Source organism: Typha latifolia, chromosome 14, assembly GCF_019914945.1.
Source record: "Typha latifolia isolate L0001 chromosome 14, TyphaL0001v2, whole genome shotgun sequence".
In the NCBI taxonomy this organism is placed as follows: domain Eukaryota; kingdom Viridiplantae; phylum Streptophyta; class Magnoliopsida; order Poales; family Typhaceae; genus Typha; species Typha latifolia.
The window spans coordinates 5819313-5832558 of NC_133099.1; positions in this window are offsets into that span (position 1 = coordinate 5819313).

Consider the following 13246-nt stretch of genomic DNA (forward strand, 5'->3'; position numbering starts at 1 on the left):
GGTTGAAACAAGGAAGATGACATCAATAAGGAGACCTATGGAGAGCACATTGACAAGGGAAGACTCAATCCACGATGACTCTAACCGTGAGGCCGATTCCTTTGGAACAACCACGGTAGGACTGAGTCAACTAACTTCCATGGGTGTGAATATGGGCTTGGCAAATAAACTCAGGGGCATGTTCCAAACATTGCTGCATACAGTTGAAACAATTCAATAGAATCACAATGATTTTAAGGAATATGTCATGAACCGATTGGGTTTATCATCTCCTCGATGACGATTAGAGTTTCAAAAAAGACCAACAGTGGGACCTCATCGAACCCACAGGTCCAGGTGCGTCATGTGAGTGTTAATGATCTCCTCTTACCTATGCTTACACATCATCCCCCACTTTCGTTTGATAAGCTCTGATACCACTTGATAAGCTCTGATACCAATGATAGGCTCTGATACCAAATTGATAGGATTTGGAACCAAAAGATTGGCTACGCATATTACTTCAAGATCTGGATGTATTGTAGGAATCAGTCCACGCAACTATAGGAAAATATTCGTTAGATATTTTTCGGTAGTTAGAAAATTACAAATCTAATTGGGTTGGATCCATAACTTCCCAATCTACAACTTTCGTATTTGTGCCCTTCACATATTCGAACTATAGCAGGGATGAAAATACGGAATAACGTGGATTATGGTGGTGGTGACAGGTGGAGTGGATGTTAGGGTTATGGATGGGTATGGAGATGAGGGTGGAGTGATTAAAGGAAGTAGACGAAAGGAACGAAGTGGTCGAGATCCCAAAGAAAAGAGGGGTGACTTGACAAATGAGGGAGATTAGAAGTTATGAAGCCTTGTCAACGATAGAGGTAGAAGAATGGTGAAGAGGGAGGAGGGAGGAGGGAGGAGTCTAGAGTAAAGATAGGAGGCAAAAAATCAAGAATCCAATGAAGTTTTCTGCCATTCATATATATATAGAGGCTAGCCAACAAGTCCTAAAACAATATGAAACCCTAACAGACCAACTAAACCAGTATTCCTTATCTTCTCCGATTACCTCTCGGATTAAGCTTTTGTTTTGTTATAGATAGATTCCGAATCTAGAGAAGTAATGAATATCAAAGTTGTAGATATGGAGGTTAGAGATCTTATACAATTAGTTTTATATTATTTGGATATGTATATAATATTATACAAATATTTTTCTAAAACTGTGTAGAGTTGGATTTAGCTAATTAAATAAAATCCTAACCTACTAAGACTCTAACTAAACCAAATAACTAAATAAGATAATTAGACTCAATCCATTGAGCCTAATCTCCTGTTGATGTGATCCGATTTGATTATCACCGTTACAAAACCCAAGAGCGGCGGTGGTGGAACCCGAGAAGCGTGCGACATTGGTGCGCTTCGTCGATGAGGAGGAGTGGCACTTTGAGGATGAGGTTGATCCCTTTGGCGATGGTGATGGATGTGCTCGAGGATTTAGAAAAGATGATCAACATGCACAAAGGTTTAGACCTGGACCAAGGATCTTTCGCGAACCCGACAATGCCATTCGGGGGAGAACCGAATTAGAGCATTGGCAACATTTGGAGGATGTGCTGAATTTGTTGAAGCAAAACCAATTGAAGATCAAGAAGTCCAATTGCCTATGGGGAGTACCACAAGTTGAGTATTTATGCCATATCATTTCAGCGGATGGTGTAGCGGCGGATCCACAAAAGGTTGCATGTATGACCGCTTGGCTTATTCCTACTACTACCACCGGATTGAGAGGATTTTTGGGGCTGACTAGATATTATCGACGCTTCATCGCTGGATATGGCAAGATCGCTGCTCCTCTCACTTTTTTTGTTAAAGAAAGACTCTTTTTAGATGGACGGATGAAGCAACTACAGCCTTTGAAAAACTAAAAACAGCAATGACGACGACACCCATTTTAGCGCTACCGAACTTCACCAAAGAGTTTATTGTGGAATGTGATGTGTCGGGTGATGGCATAGGAGCTGTACTAATGCAAGGAGGACGTCCCATTGCTTATCTGAGCAAGGCTTTATTATAAAAATATCAGCAATTATCGACTTATAAGAGAGAGATGTTGGCAATTCTGAATGCGGTGATAAAGTGGAGGCCTTATTTGATCGGTAGATAATTCATTATACGAACCGATCAATGGAGCCTTTCATACTTTATGGTATAGCGTATACACATTCCGGCAGAGCAAAGATAAATCACAAAATTGTTGGGGTATGATTATGAAATCCAATACAAGAAGGGAACGGAAAATAGAGCGGCGGATGCACTATCGCACCAATCCGATACCGCCGAACTTGCAGCCTAAATTTCTCTTACCTTTCCCTTCCTTGATGAGTATGCATGTATATCTGACTCAGATATTTTGAGATTGTTGTAGGAGGTGAAGGATGATCCGGAGTGCCATCCAGAGTTAGAGAATCGAGGCGGTTTGCTGCTGGACCGCAGATGCATTCGAGTGCCCGCAAATGATGGATTGCGGCAGAAATTATTGGAGCAGTTCCACCAAACTCTAGAGACTGGTCATGAGGGTGTCTTGATGACTTATAGGAGGATATCTCAGAGTTGCACATGGCCAGGATTGAGGTTGGATGTGAGGAGTTTTACTCGTGCTTGTGAAGTCTGTCAAAGGGCTAAGTCAATCACATTGAAACCAGCCGGATTACTACTGCTTTTACCTATACCGGACCGTGTTTGGGAAGACATTTCTATGGATTTCATAGAGGGTCTTTCGCTGGTACGTGGTTATTCCGTTATCTTGGTGGTGGTTTACAGATTGAGCAAGTATGCACACTTTTCGGCATTGTCACGTTGGTTTTCAGCCAAGTCGGTGGCTGAAATTTTTGTTAGAGATATTGCTCAATTACATAGCATGCTGTGCACGATTGTCTCGGATCGTGATCATGTATTTATGAGCGACTTTTGGACGGAGTTTTTTAGATTGTAGAGGACTCGATTAAACTTCAATTCAGTCTACCATCCACAGACGGAAGGTCAAACTGAGGTGGTCAATCGAGCCATTGAGAAGTACTTGAGGTGCTTTGTTGGAGAGATGCTGAGACGATGGTTGGAGTTCTTACCATGGGCGAAGTGGTCCTACAACACCGCCTACCATAGCAGCATTAGCATAACAACACAGCTCTGATGTTACGCGCTTATGATCTAGTGACATCGGCGGATCGGACGGAGGTGGACTTAGCCTTGATGGATAGAGACGCCATATTGAGAAGGTTGCGTGTCAATATTATGAATTAAATATTATATCTGTCGAGATATTGAAGAGATTATTGGATTACTTCGTAGAACTCAGTAGATAGTTTCTAGATCTGAATATCGTTATCATTAAGTGATATTTTGGTGGATATATTAGTAGTGATAGTAATTAAATAGATAATGATCAAACTGGAATTATGTGAATCGAGGAATGAATAGTTTGGATACATAAAATGATTGATCGAAAGATCATTATAAAGTTTATCATGTATGTTTTTTTTTTGAGATAGTTTGGATTTAACCTTTTAGATATTGCAGATTAAGAAGGAAGATAATGTGGAGAATCAGAAGAGGATATAAATTTCGGTTGAGGTTGCATTAAAATTTACATTGATAGGTTGGATTTGATGCACTGTATGTTATTCTGAAGAATGTATTATGAATACACGTTGATATTGTAGTCTTATATGGATAGGTATGATCTCTTATATTGATTTATCTAGTAATTTGTATAATAGTTTAAGCATATGAGCAATGCACTTTAAATAAGAGAGTTTGTGCTATCGCCTAAATTTTATGAGGATATCGGATGATGCTGAGTATGTTTAGATTAGTGAGATTATTTGTTTAGGAAGAGGAGCATGAGTTAAAGTATTTCAGATGTTTTTGAAATAACTTATATTTATCGTTCTACTTAGTATTAGTGATAGTATTGAGGAATAATTCATTTAGTATGTTTGGGATCGGAGTATATATTCAGCAGATTGGAGATAATTTACTTAAATAGGTTGTATCGTATAATCATAGGTGATTATGGCATTACGACGTGTATTGTTGTAGTTAGCAGTAAGAGTGATAAATTAGGACAGCTTGAGGTACTTTGGAGTAAAATATGATTCAGTTAATAGGTGACGACACTTTTTATATTGTAGAATGAATGTACGCTTTCCTGCATACCAATAGTATTATTGATGTTTATGTGATTACCTGACCGACCTAGATCTAGGAATTTTAAATTTTGTAAGTGAGTTACTTGTGTTGTCTAATGTTAGGAGTTAATGAGTAAACTAATAAGTGAAGTATAAGTTATAAATCTGAAAAAGTGAGATAGCACAGTAGTCGATTTGATTAGAAAGTAGTGGAGCTAGATATGTGAATTTTCTTACAATACCTGTGTGATTTAAATTTCGGGGTCGAAATTTTTTATAAGGGGGGAAGGAAAATGTAACAACCCAATCCCAAAAAAAAAAAAATCTTTACATGGGCACGACTATGGCCGGCCTCGTGCCCATGTAATGGGTCGCCGCAGCCACCGCTAACCCCCCCCACTGCCTTCTCTCTCTTTAAATTTCTCTCTCTCTCTCTCTCTCTCGTTCGGTCTGTCTGTCTCTCTCTCTCTCTCTCTCTCTCTCTCTCTCTCTCTCTCTCTCTCTCTCGTTCGGTCTCTCTCTCTCTCTCTCGTTCGGTCTCTCTCTCTCTCATTCGGTCTCTCTCTCTCTCTCTCGTTCGGTCTCTCTCTCTTTTCTTCTTCCCTCGGACTCTCTCTCTCTCTCTCTCTCCCACACTGCCGAACCGCCGCCGCTATCGTCGTGCTGCCGCAGGTGAGCCTCCTCCTCCTCCTCCTCCTCTCTCTATCACTATCTCTCTCTCTCTCTCTCTCTCTCTCTCTCTCTCTCTCTCTCTCTCTCTCTCTCTCTCTCTCTCTCTCTCTCTCTCTCTCCTTCTTTGGGCTCGGGCTCGTCGGAGCCGAGCCGCCGGCGAGAGGTCGGCAACTGGCTGGCTACCAGCTGCCGGTGCCCTCCCTGAAGGCCGAGTCCGCACCTCCCTCCCCTCCTCCCTTCTTCTTCTTCTTCTTCTTCTTCCTTTCTTTCTTTCTTTTTCTCTTCCCTCCTCAGCTTCCACTTCTTCGTTTTCTGCACAGTGCTGTAGAAGTGTTTTATTTATTTATTTATTTGATGTTATTTATTTATGTTTTTCCTTCTTAATTAATGCAAATAGATTATTTAGACATTAATTATTTTAATAATAATATATTCTTCAATATGTTTAGTATTAATTATAATTTGTATAATCAATGATTAATTAGGTATAAATATAAGTAATACTCATATTTATTTATTTATATCTCTATTAGATTAATATATAGATTTGTAAATTATAATTATCAAATTTATATACCAATATTTTTATGAGATACATTTTAAATAATTCTAATAATATATTATACATTATTATTTTGTAACAAATAAGATAATGACTACATAGTCCCTAATTAATCAAGATATAATTTAATTATAATTAGGTTTTTATCTATATTTATATTTTATTTATAATTAAAAATCTAGCCAATTATAAAAATAAGTAGAAATTCTAAAATCTAATAAATCATCATATTTTACTCGAATGGATTATATTGGGATAAACAACTAACTTTATGTTACTTAAATATTTTCAGATCTCGAACCCCTTATTTGAGATCCCGTGGACTTTGTTAGCGATGAGTGTTACTCAGTTAACTGACGGGCGTGAGAGATGCGTGGTTTGTGTCTTCTGATCAGACGGTGAGTAGTCTTATCCCTTAGACGCATTTTTCAAATTATGTTATATTATACATTTATGTACATGCATGTTTTGGCCTCCAGCTTGATTATATGATTTTATCTTGAGATGATTATAGTCGAACATATTTTATCATGCATTCGATTATGCTGATTTGGAATATGAGTACATTGGTGACATATATAGAGATGATTAGAGATGATTCTACTGTTATGATTGTTTACCGAGTTGATCTGTAGCATGAGTATGTATGTAATAGATTAGCATGAGTATGCATGTGTTGACGATACAGTTGAAGACTACATTGCATCATTTTTATCTTGATTTCTATTCCACCTAAATTTTTGTTATGGATTGACTTGTTATCGTACTAGATATATACATATGATCTGTCATTTAGAAGAAAAGCATGAAATGTGATTGATAGGATAGTTGATAGAAAGCGTGAGGATATCCGAGTGGGCGCGAGGGTTAGGACGCGCTTGGTGGATGATTGATCACTTGATATAGTCGCGATCTTGTGGCCTTACATCCGAGGTCATTAGTCTGTGTGCGCAGCAGACATTCGGACACATGCCGTTCGCTAGGGCATATGTGGCGAGTTATCCTCACGGGATTTCTTTCGGCTAGAAGGGTGCCTGGTCTGGATGGATGTTGATACCCTTAGCGGATGGCAGGGTATAGTTATATTTGAGATACTCATTACGGATGACAGATTATGCTTTGAGCTTTCGGGCATGATGTTGAGACCGAGTACTGGATGTTGACTATGCATAGTGGTCTAGTATGATGATGACATACAGAGATGACATTGATGACTGAGATGTTAAGAAATGCATATGACTTCATTATCATCTCATTACCTGATTATCGAGTGGTCAATATACATCATATATGGTTCCATTTGATATCATAGCATGGTCATGGTCGACATGCATCATGTGTCATATTTGAGAGAGAGTTATGATGATAGTATGACATGGAGATTTATTTATTTATTGTCGATGATTATATACTTTTATTAGTTATGACATGTTATTTACTTTTTATTTATATATTATTGAGAATATATTCATATACCCATTCATGACATGATGCTCTTTCTTTTTCATATTATCCAGTACATGATTTACTTTCTGTTTGACATCATTGATTCGGGTTAAGGTCTATTCACTAAGCCTTTTGCTAATGGCTCTCTTTATTTTTTTTCTAACCCTCTCAAATATGTGGTACATGATAGCGACTTGAGATATCCTGAGAAGATATTTTAGATTGATGAGGTAAGCTATAGGTGCGAGATGATATAAATGATAATTTGTATAGAAATTGAGTTGTATCATTGTTTGTTATATTTGTACTTTATTGTATTAGACGATGATTTGTATAGTACATGTCAGATTATAGTGTACTCATGTATCAGTTGTTTAGTTGTATCTTGATGGTTTGTCTTGGCCTGTGTGGGTCCTGCTAGATTAGGTAGTAGTCTAGTGTATATTATTGTGAACTTGGATATTCATATGTTAACAGGTTTATTTGGTTGATAATATAATTTATTTAGTGTTGGATTATGTGAGCATAGATATGTTAGTAGGTATTATTTGATTATGTAACAACCCAACCTTAAAAAAAATTATGGGCATGACGTGGCCGGCCACACTGTGGCCAGCCTCGTGCCCATGCAAGCTTCTCATGCAACTTGTATGGTGGGGCGCCACGCGCCCACTGTCGCTGCCACAGCCAACCAATTGTGGCCAACTGGCCGCGGCGGGCTTCGGCACCGCCGCAACCCCTCCTCCATTTCCTTCCCTCTCTCTCTTTAAATCTCTCTCTCTATCTCTATCTCTCTCTCGGTCACTCTATCACTCTACTCTCTCTCGCACTCTTTCCTCTCCTCGTTGTCGACGTCGCCCGCCGCCACCCTCCCCGAAGCCGTCCCCGCCGGTGAGATCCCTCTTTCCCCCCCTTTTTCCTTCCCTCTCTCTCTCTCTCTCTCTCTCTCTCTCTCTCTCTCTCTTTCTTGCCCGAGCTAGCGGCTGGCCAGTAGCGGCCGATGACCTCCCCGCCGGCTCGGGTCCCGCAACCCCTCCCTCACCTTCTCTCTTTCTTCTCTTCCTCTTCTTGTTCTTCTTCTTCTTCTTCTTCTTCTTCTTCTTCTTCTTCTTTCTTCTTATTTCTTATTTCTTCTTCCTTTCTCCTTTCTTTCCCCTCAGCTCCCTCCTCTCTTCTTCTTCTCCTTCTCCTCCCTTCTTTTTCTTCTTCTTCTTCTTCTTCTTCTTCTTCTTCTTCTTCTTCTTCTTCTTCTTCTTTCTTATTTCTTCTTCCTTTCTCCTTTCTTTCCCCTCAGCTCCCCTCCTCCTCTTCTTCTTCTCCTTCTTCTCCTTCTCCTCCCTTCTTCTTCTTCTTCTTCTTCTTCTTCTTCTTCTTCTTCTTCTTCTTCTTCTTCTTCTTCTTCTTCTTCTTCTTCTCCTTTCTTTCTTTTCCTTCTTCTTCCTCGACCTCTGGCTCCTTTTTTCGCAGAGTGCTAGGCCAAGCCTAGCACTGATGGTAGTGTTTTAATTAATTAATTAATTAATTATTTTATTGATGTTATTTATTTAGGTTTTTCCTTCTTAATTAATGTAAATAGATTATTTAGACATTAATTATTTTAATAATAATATATATTCTTCAATATGATTAGTATTAATTATAATTTGTATAATCAATGATTAATTAGGTATAAATATAAGTAATACTCATATTTATTTATTTATATCTCTATTAGATTAATATATAGATTTGTAAATTATAATTATCAAATTTATATACTAATATTTTTATGAGATACATTTTAACTAATTCTAATAATTTATTATACATTATCCAGTACATGATTTACTCTCTGTTTGACATCACTAATTCGGGGTAAGGTCTATTCATTGAGCCTTTTGCTCATGACTCTCTTTATTTTCTTTCATTTTAACCCCCACAGATATTATAGTACGTGATACCGCCTTGAGATACCTTGATAAGATATTTTAAAGCAAAGATGAGTTGAACTATAGATGCGAGATGGTATAGATGATAGTTTATATAGAAATTGAGTTGTACTAGTATTTGATATTTTCACTCTTTTGTATTAGATGATAATTTGTATAATACATGTCGAATCATGGCGTACCCTTGTATTAGTTGTTTTAGTTGTATCTTGATGGTTTGTTTTGGCCTGTGTAGGTCCTACTAGATTATGTAGTGGTCTAGTGTATATTATTATGGATTTGGATATTCATATGTTAACATATTTATTTAGTTAATAGTATGATTTATTTGGTGATGGATTATGTGATCATGGATAAGTTAACAGGTTTTATCTGATGATGTCATGATTATATATGCACAGGAGAGTATCTATGCGTGACGGACCCCGCCCGACTTGTCGCGTGTGCTGTGCGTGCCGTGTGGGCGCGTGGGCGTGCACGTGCCCTTGCCGGATAGGGGTGTTACGGATGATGTCATGATTATATGTGCACAGGAGTGTATCTGTGCGTGATGGGCCCCACCTGACCTGTTGCGTACACCGCACGTGCCGTGTGGGCGCGTGGGCGTGCACGTGCCTGTTTCGGACAAGGGCATTACAGGGATGCTTCTACGGCTATAATCTATTTCTAGAAAGATAAAGACAATCTAACGGTTATAGTAAAATGATAAATACAAGGTAAATAAACTTAACTTAATTTAACTCAGTATTCATTCAATGCTTTTTCATTTAATTAGGGCTGCACTCCACATATTTATAGAGGCTAGTCATAAATTGACTCAAACTAGGATTTGCCTTAAGGGCTTACATTAAAGATAAACATGACCTAGAGATAAACATAACTTAGCTAAATCAACATTTCTTATCATTCTCGGAATGTTTCTTCGTTGTGTCACAGATAAAGTCTTAACCCGAAGAAGCCTTGAATAAGAAAGTTGTAGATCAGGATGTCCTCGATCTTTTACATGTTGTTTTATAATATTTGGACAATTTATGAATATCTGCAGAATATTTTCCTGAAATTGTGTAGAAGTTAACTAAACTGAACTTAGCTAATTAAATGAACTCTAACCTACTTAGACTCTAACTAAACTAAATAAGCAGAATAAATAAAATAACTAGACTCGATTCATTGAGCCCAATATCTCTATGATGTGATTGCATCATGATGCGATATGGGTCAGATTGGATCATATCATAGCGACTTATGTAGTTTAGTTAGAGTCTAAGTAGGTTAAAGTTTATTTAATTAGCTAAGTTCAGTTTAGTTAACTTCTATGCGGTTTTAGAAAAATATTCTACAGATATTCATAAGTGGTCCCAATATTATGAAACCACATGAATAAGATCGACGGCATCCTGATCTATAACTTTCATATTCAAGATTTTTGCAGATTAGGAATCTATTTGTGGCACAATTAAAAACATTCCAACAACTTTCGAATTCAAGGTTTCTCTAGACTAGGACTCTATATGTGGCACAATGAAGAAACATTTCGAGAAAGATAAGGAAGACTGATTTAGCTAAGTCATATTTATCTTTAATATATGCTAATAAGGCAAATCCTAATTAAAGTTGGTCTAGGGTTAGCCTCTATAACTATGTGGAGTGAAGCCCTAATTGATTATCATTGAATAAAAGTATAGACATGATAACACTGTAGGAATTCCACAACATTGACTACCTCAAACTGTAGGGAAGTATTTTATTATAGCCGTTAGATTGCTTTTATCATTCTAGGAGTATATCATAGCCGTATAAGCATCCTAATCTTCCAAACCCTAACCACCTTCCTCTAGCAGCCGCCCGCCTTTTACGACTATCGACCATCGCCCTTGGTCATCCACCACCCTCCGACAACCGCCGCAATGTTGATTAATTACCGTATTGCCCTACTTTGACCTTGCTTCACTATTTTAACCATATCTTTCCATCCGGATCTGTGATTGACTTTATTCCAAAGCCATTAGATCCAGAACTTCTGAAATTACTACCCCTCAATCGCAAGATCATCCTACAGATGATTGCTCTAGATCTAGTTTGTAATATTGGTATCAAAGCCAACGTTCCTCGGATAGTGACGAACATGTGATCCAAAGCTAACCCCAGTGAAGATCGCAACCATGGAGGACTAAGAGCTCATCTCCATTCCTGTGAAAATTTCCTAGCACCACCAACAACTATCAACGATGAGCTGCCAGTGTGGGCAAAAGCATTTTTAAAGAATTTTTTGCCGAGTTGAAGGAGATCCAAACCGGCCTCAAGGACTCAATCCAAACCATCCTCAAGGACTCATTTCAGGTCTTGATAGAAGTTCTCCTAGCCCACTACGACCACCCCGCACCACTTTGTGCTGTCAGCCACACTGGAACAGCCCACCCATGAACCGACCATGAGAGAAACCACGTACACCATGATGGTCGAACAAGAGTGTATCAAACTGGCAGTAGACGGAATGACCCAAGAGTTTGGAGTGGACGCACCCCTTGAGTGCGCATCTCAAGGCCCAGCCCCACCACATGATGACATGCCACTAGCTGAAAACCCACCTCGTCCAATGGCTAGGGCTTGCTCTGTGATACGATCTCCCCTTGGGCTAAGGTTTGATCTATCCCATTTTTAGATCTGAATAGGATCTGACATAGAACTTTGAAAAATGATTTCGGAAGTTGTATCTGTCGGATCAATGTGAAATTTTGATATGCTGTAACTCTAGAAAATATCTTTCCAACGAATCTAATTTTGGGGAAATTGGATGGCGAGATCTTGAGTTATCATCAGAGAAGTAGATAAGCATCAAAGAGTCTGTCTATGGATTCGTGGATGAAGGCACAAAATCCTAGGTGATGATGGATGGTGGTAGACTGGTGCTAATAGGGTGGCACCAATGAGTAAGTGGTGGTAGAAGGATTATGGATGATGGAAGGGGTTAGGGCAAGGTTATAGAGATTTGAAGAAGGGGTAGGAGTTGGCCGCCCCTAAGGGACTAGGGTGAGTGGCCGGTCGAGGGAGGCTAGAAGCAGCGGAGCCAAGAAATGAGGGAATGAGAGAGAAGAAGAAGAAGATTAGGGCAAAACTTAATTCATTCAACAATGACTCCTCGGTTGCCATCCACACCTTTAGAGGTGTATCTTCATGGCTCGATGCTTGTCTTCCATTAGTACTGCATCCTCGAAGGCCTCCTTTAATATTCTTGGCCTTAAAGCCCTCACGTCAGCTTGCATGTCTCCCCGTAGCCTAGAGATGTCAGTCCATGGAGGTTGGCAACAGCTATGTATCCTCTCAAATTCTTCTTGCTATGCCCCAACCGTGGTCCTTTGCACCGTCTTTGAGAAGAGAGCATCGAAGTCTTCATACCCCGACGGTCCAAATCGCCGTGTGATATCGGTGCAGAAATTGGCCCAACTTTTAATCATTTCATAGGCATTGGCTGTCCGAAACTAATGAAGTGTCGCATCTTCAAGGTGCAAGCTCGCAAGCGTCACCTTATATTCTTTCGTTGTACCTTAGTACGCGAAGAATTATTTCGCCCTATACAACCAATCGATCGGGTCACCACCTTTAAACTTGAGAAATTCGAGATGCACAGTTCGCCTACAAATATCGTTGTCTCGATCTGGATCATATCCAAGCTCTTGTCTAACCTGAGGAGGATGCACCATGAATGGTTGATGATCCCTCCTTCGGTTTATGTTTGTTAGGTTTTTATTGTTGACAATTGTGAACAATAAGTATTTTTATACATGTATATGAGCATTTATACAAGTCTAGAAAGTATTTGTTTTGAAGAATTGCAAGATTAATGGAGAAGAGTTTACGAGTTCACATCGCGTTCATAGGGCGTTCACACAGACAGAGAGCAGCATTCACAAGGGCATTTGACTGCGAGCGCAGGCGTTCACACAGACAGTAACACTACGTTCACAAGCGCGTTCGAACGCAAACGCAGGCATTCGCATAGATAGTAAACACTACATTCACACATGTGTTCGAACGCGAGCATAGGCATTCGCACAGACAGTAATACTGCGTTCACAAGCACATTCAAATGCGAGCTTACGCGTTCGCATAGACAGTAAGTGTGTTTCTGCATGCGTTCGAACGCAGCCTTGGCCGTTTGAACGCAACCTATGAAAATCAAGCCGCCACGTTCGAACGCACTTGAGATCAAGTCAAGTCGTTCAAACGCACCCGAGCCGCGTTCGAATGCACCTACGAAGTTTATAATTTTTGGACTTTCGTGAGTTCAGATAAGACTTAGATTTGACTCTATCTTGGAGTATAGTGATGCCCTAACTCTAGGGTGGTTGGGTGAAGCAATTTGAAGGTCAACTCTTGAGGCTACATCGTTTCTTCAACCAACAAGGTCCTACTCTTCTACAAAGATTAATCTTTCTTCTTAAGGGTTATCTAGACAAAAG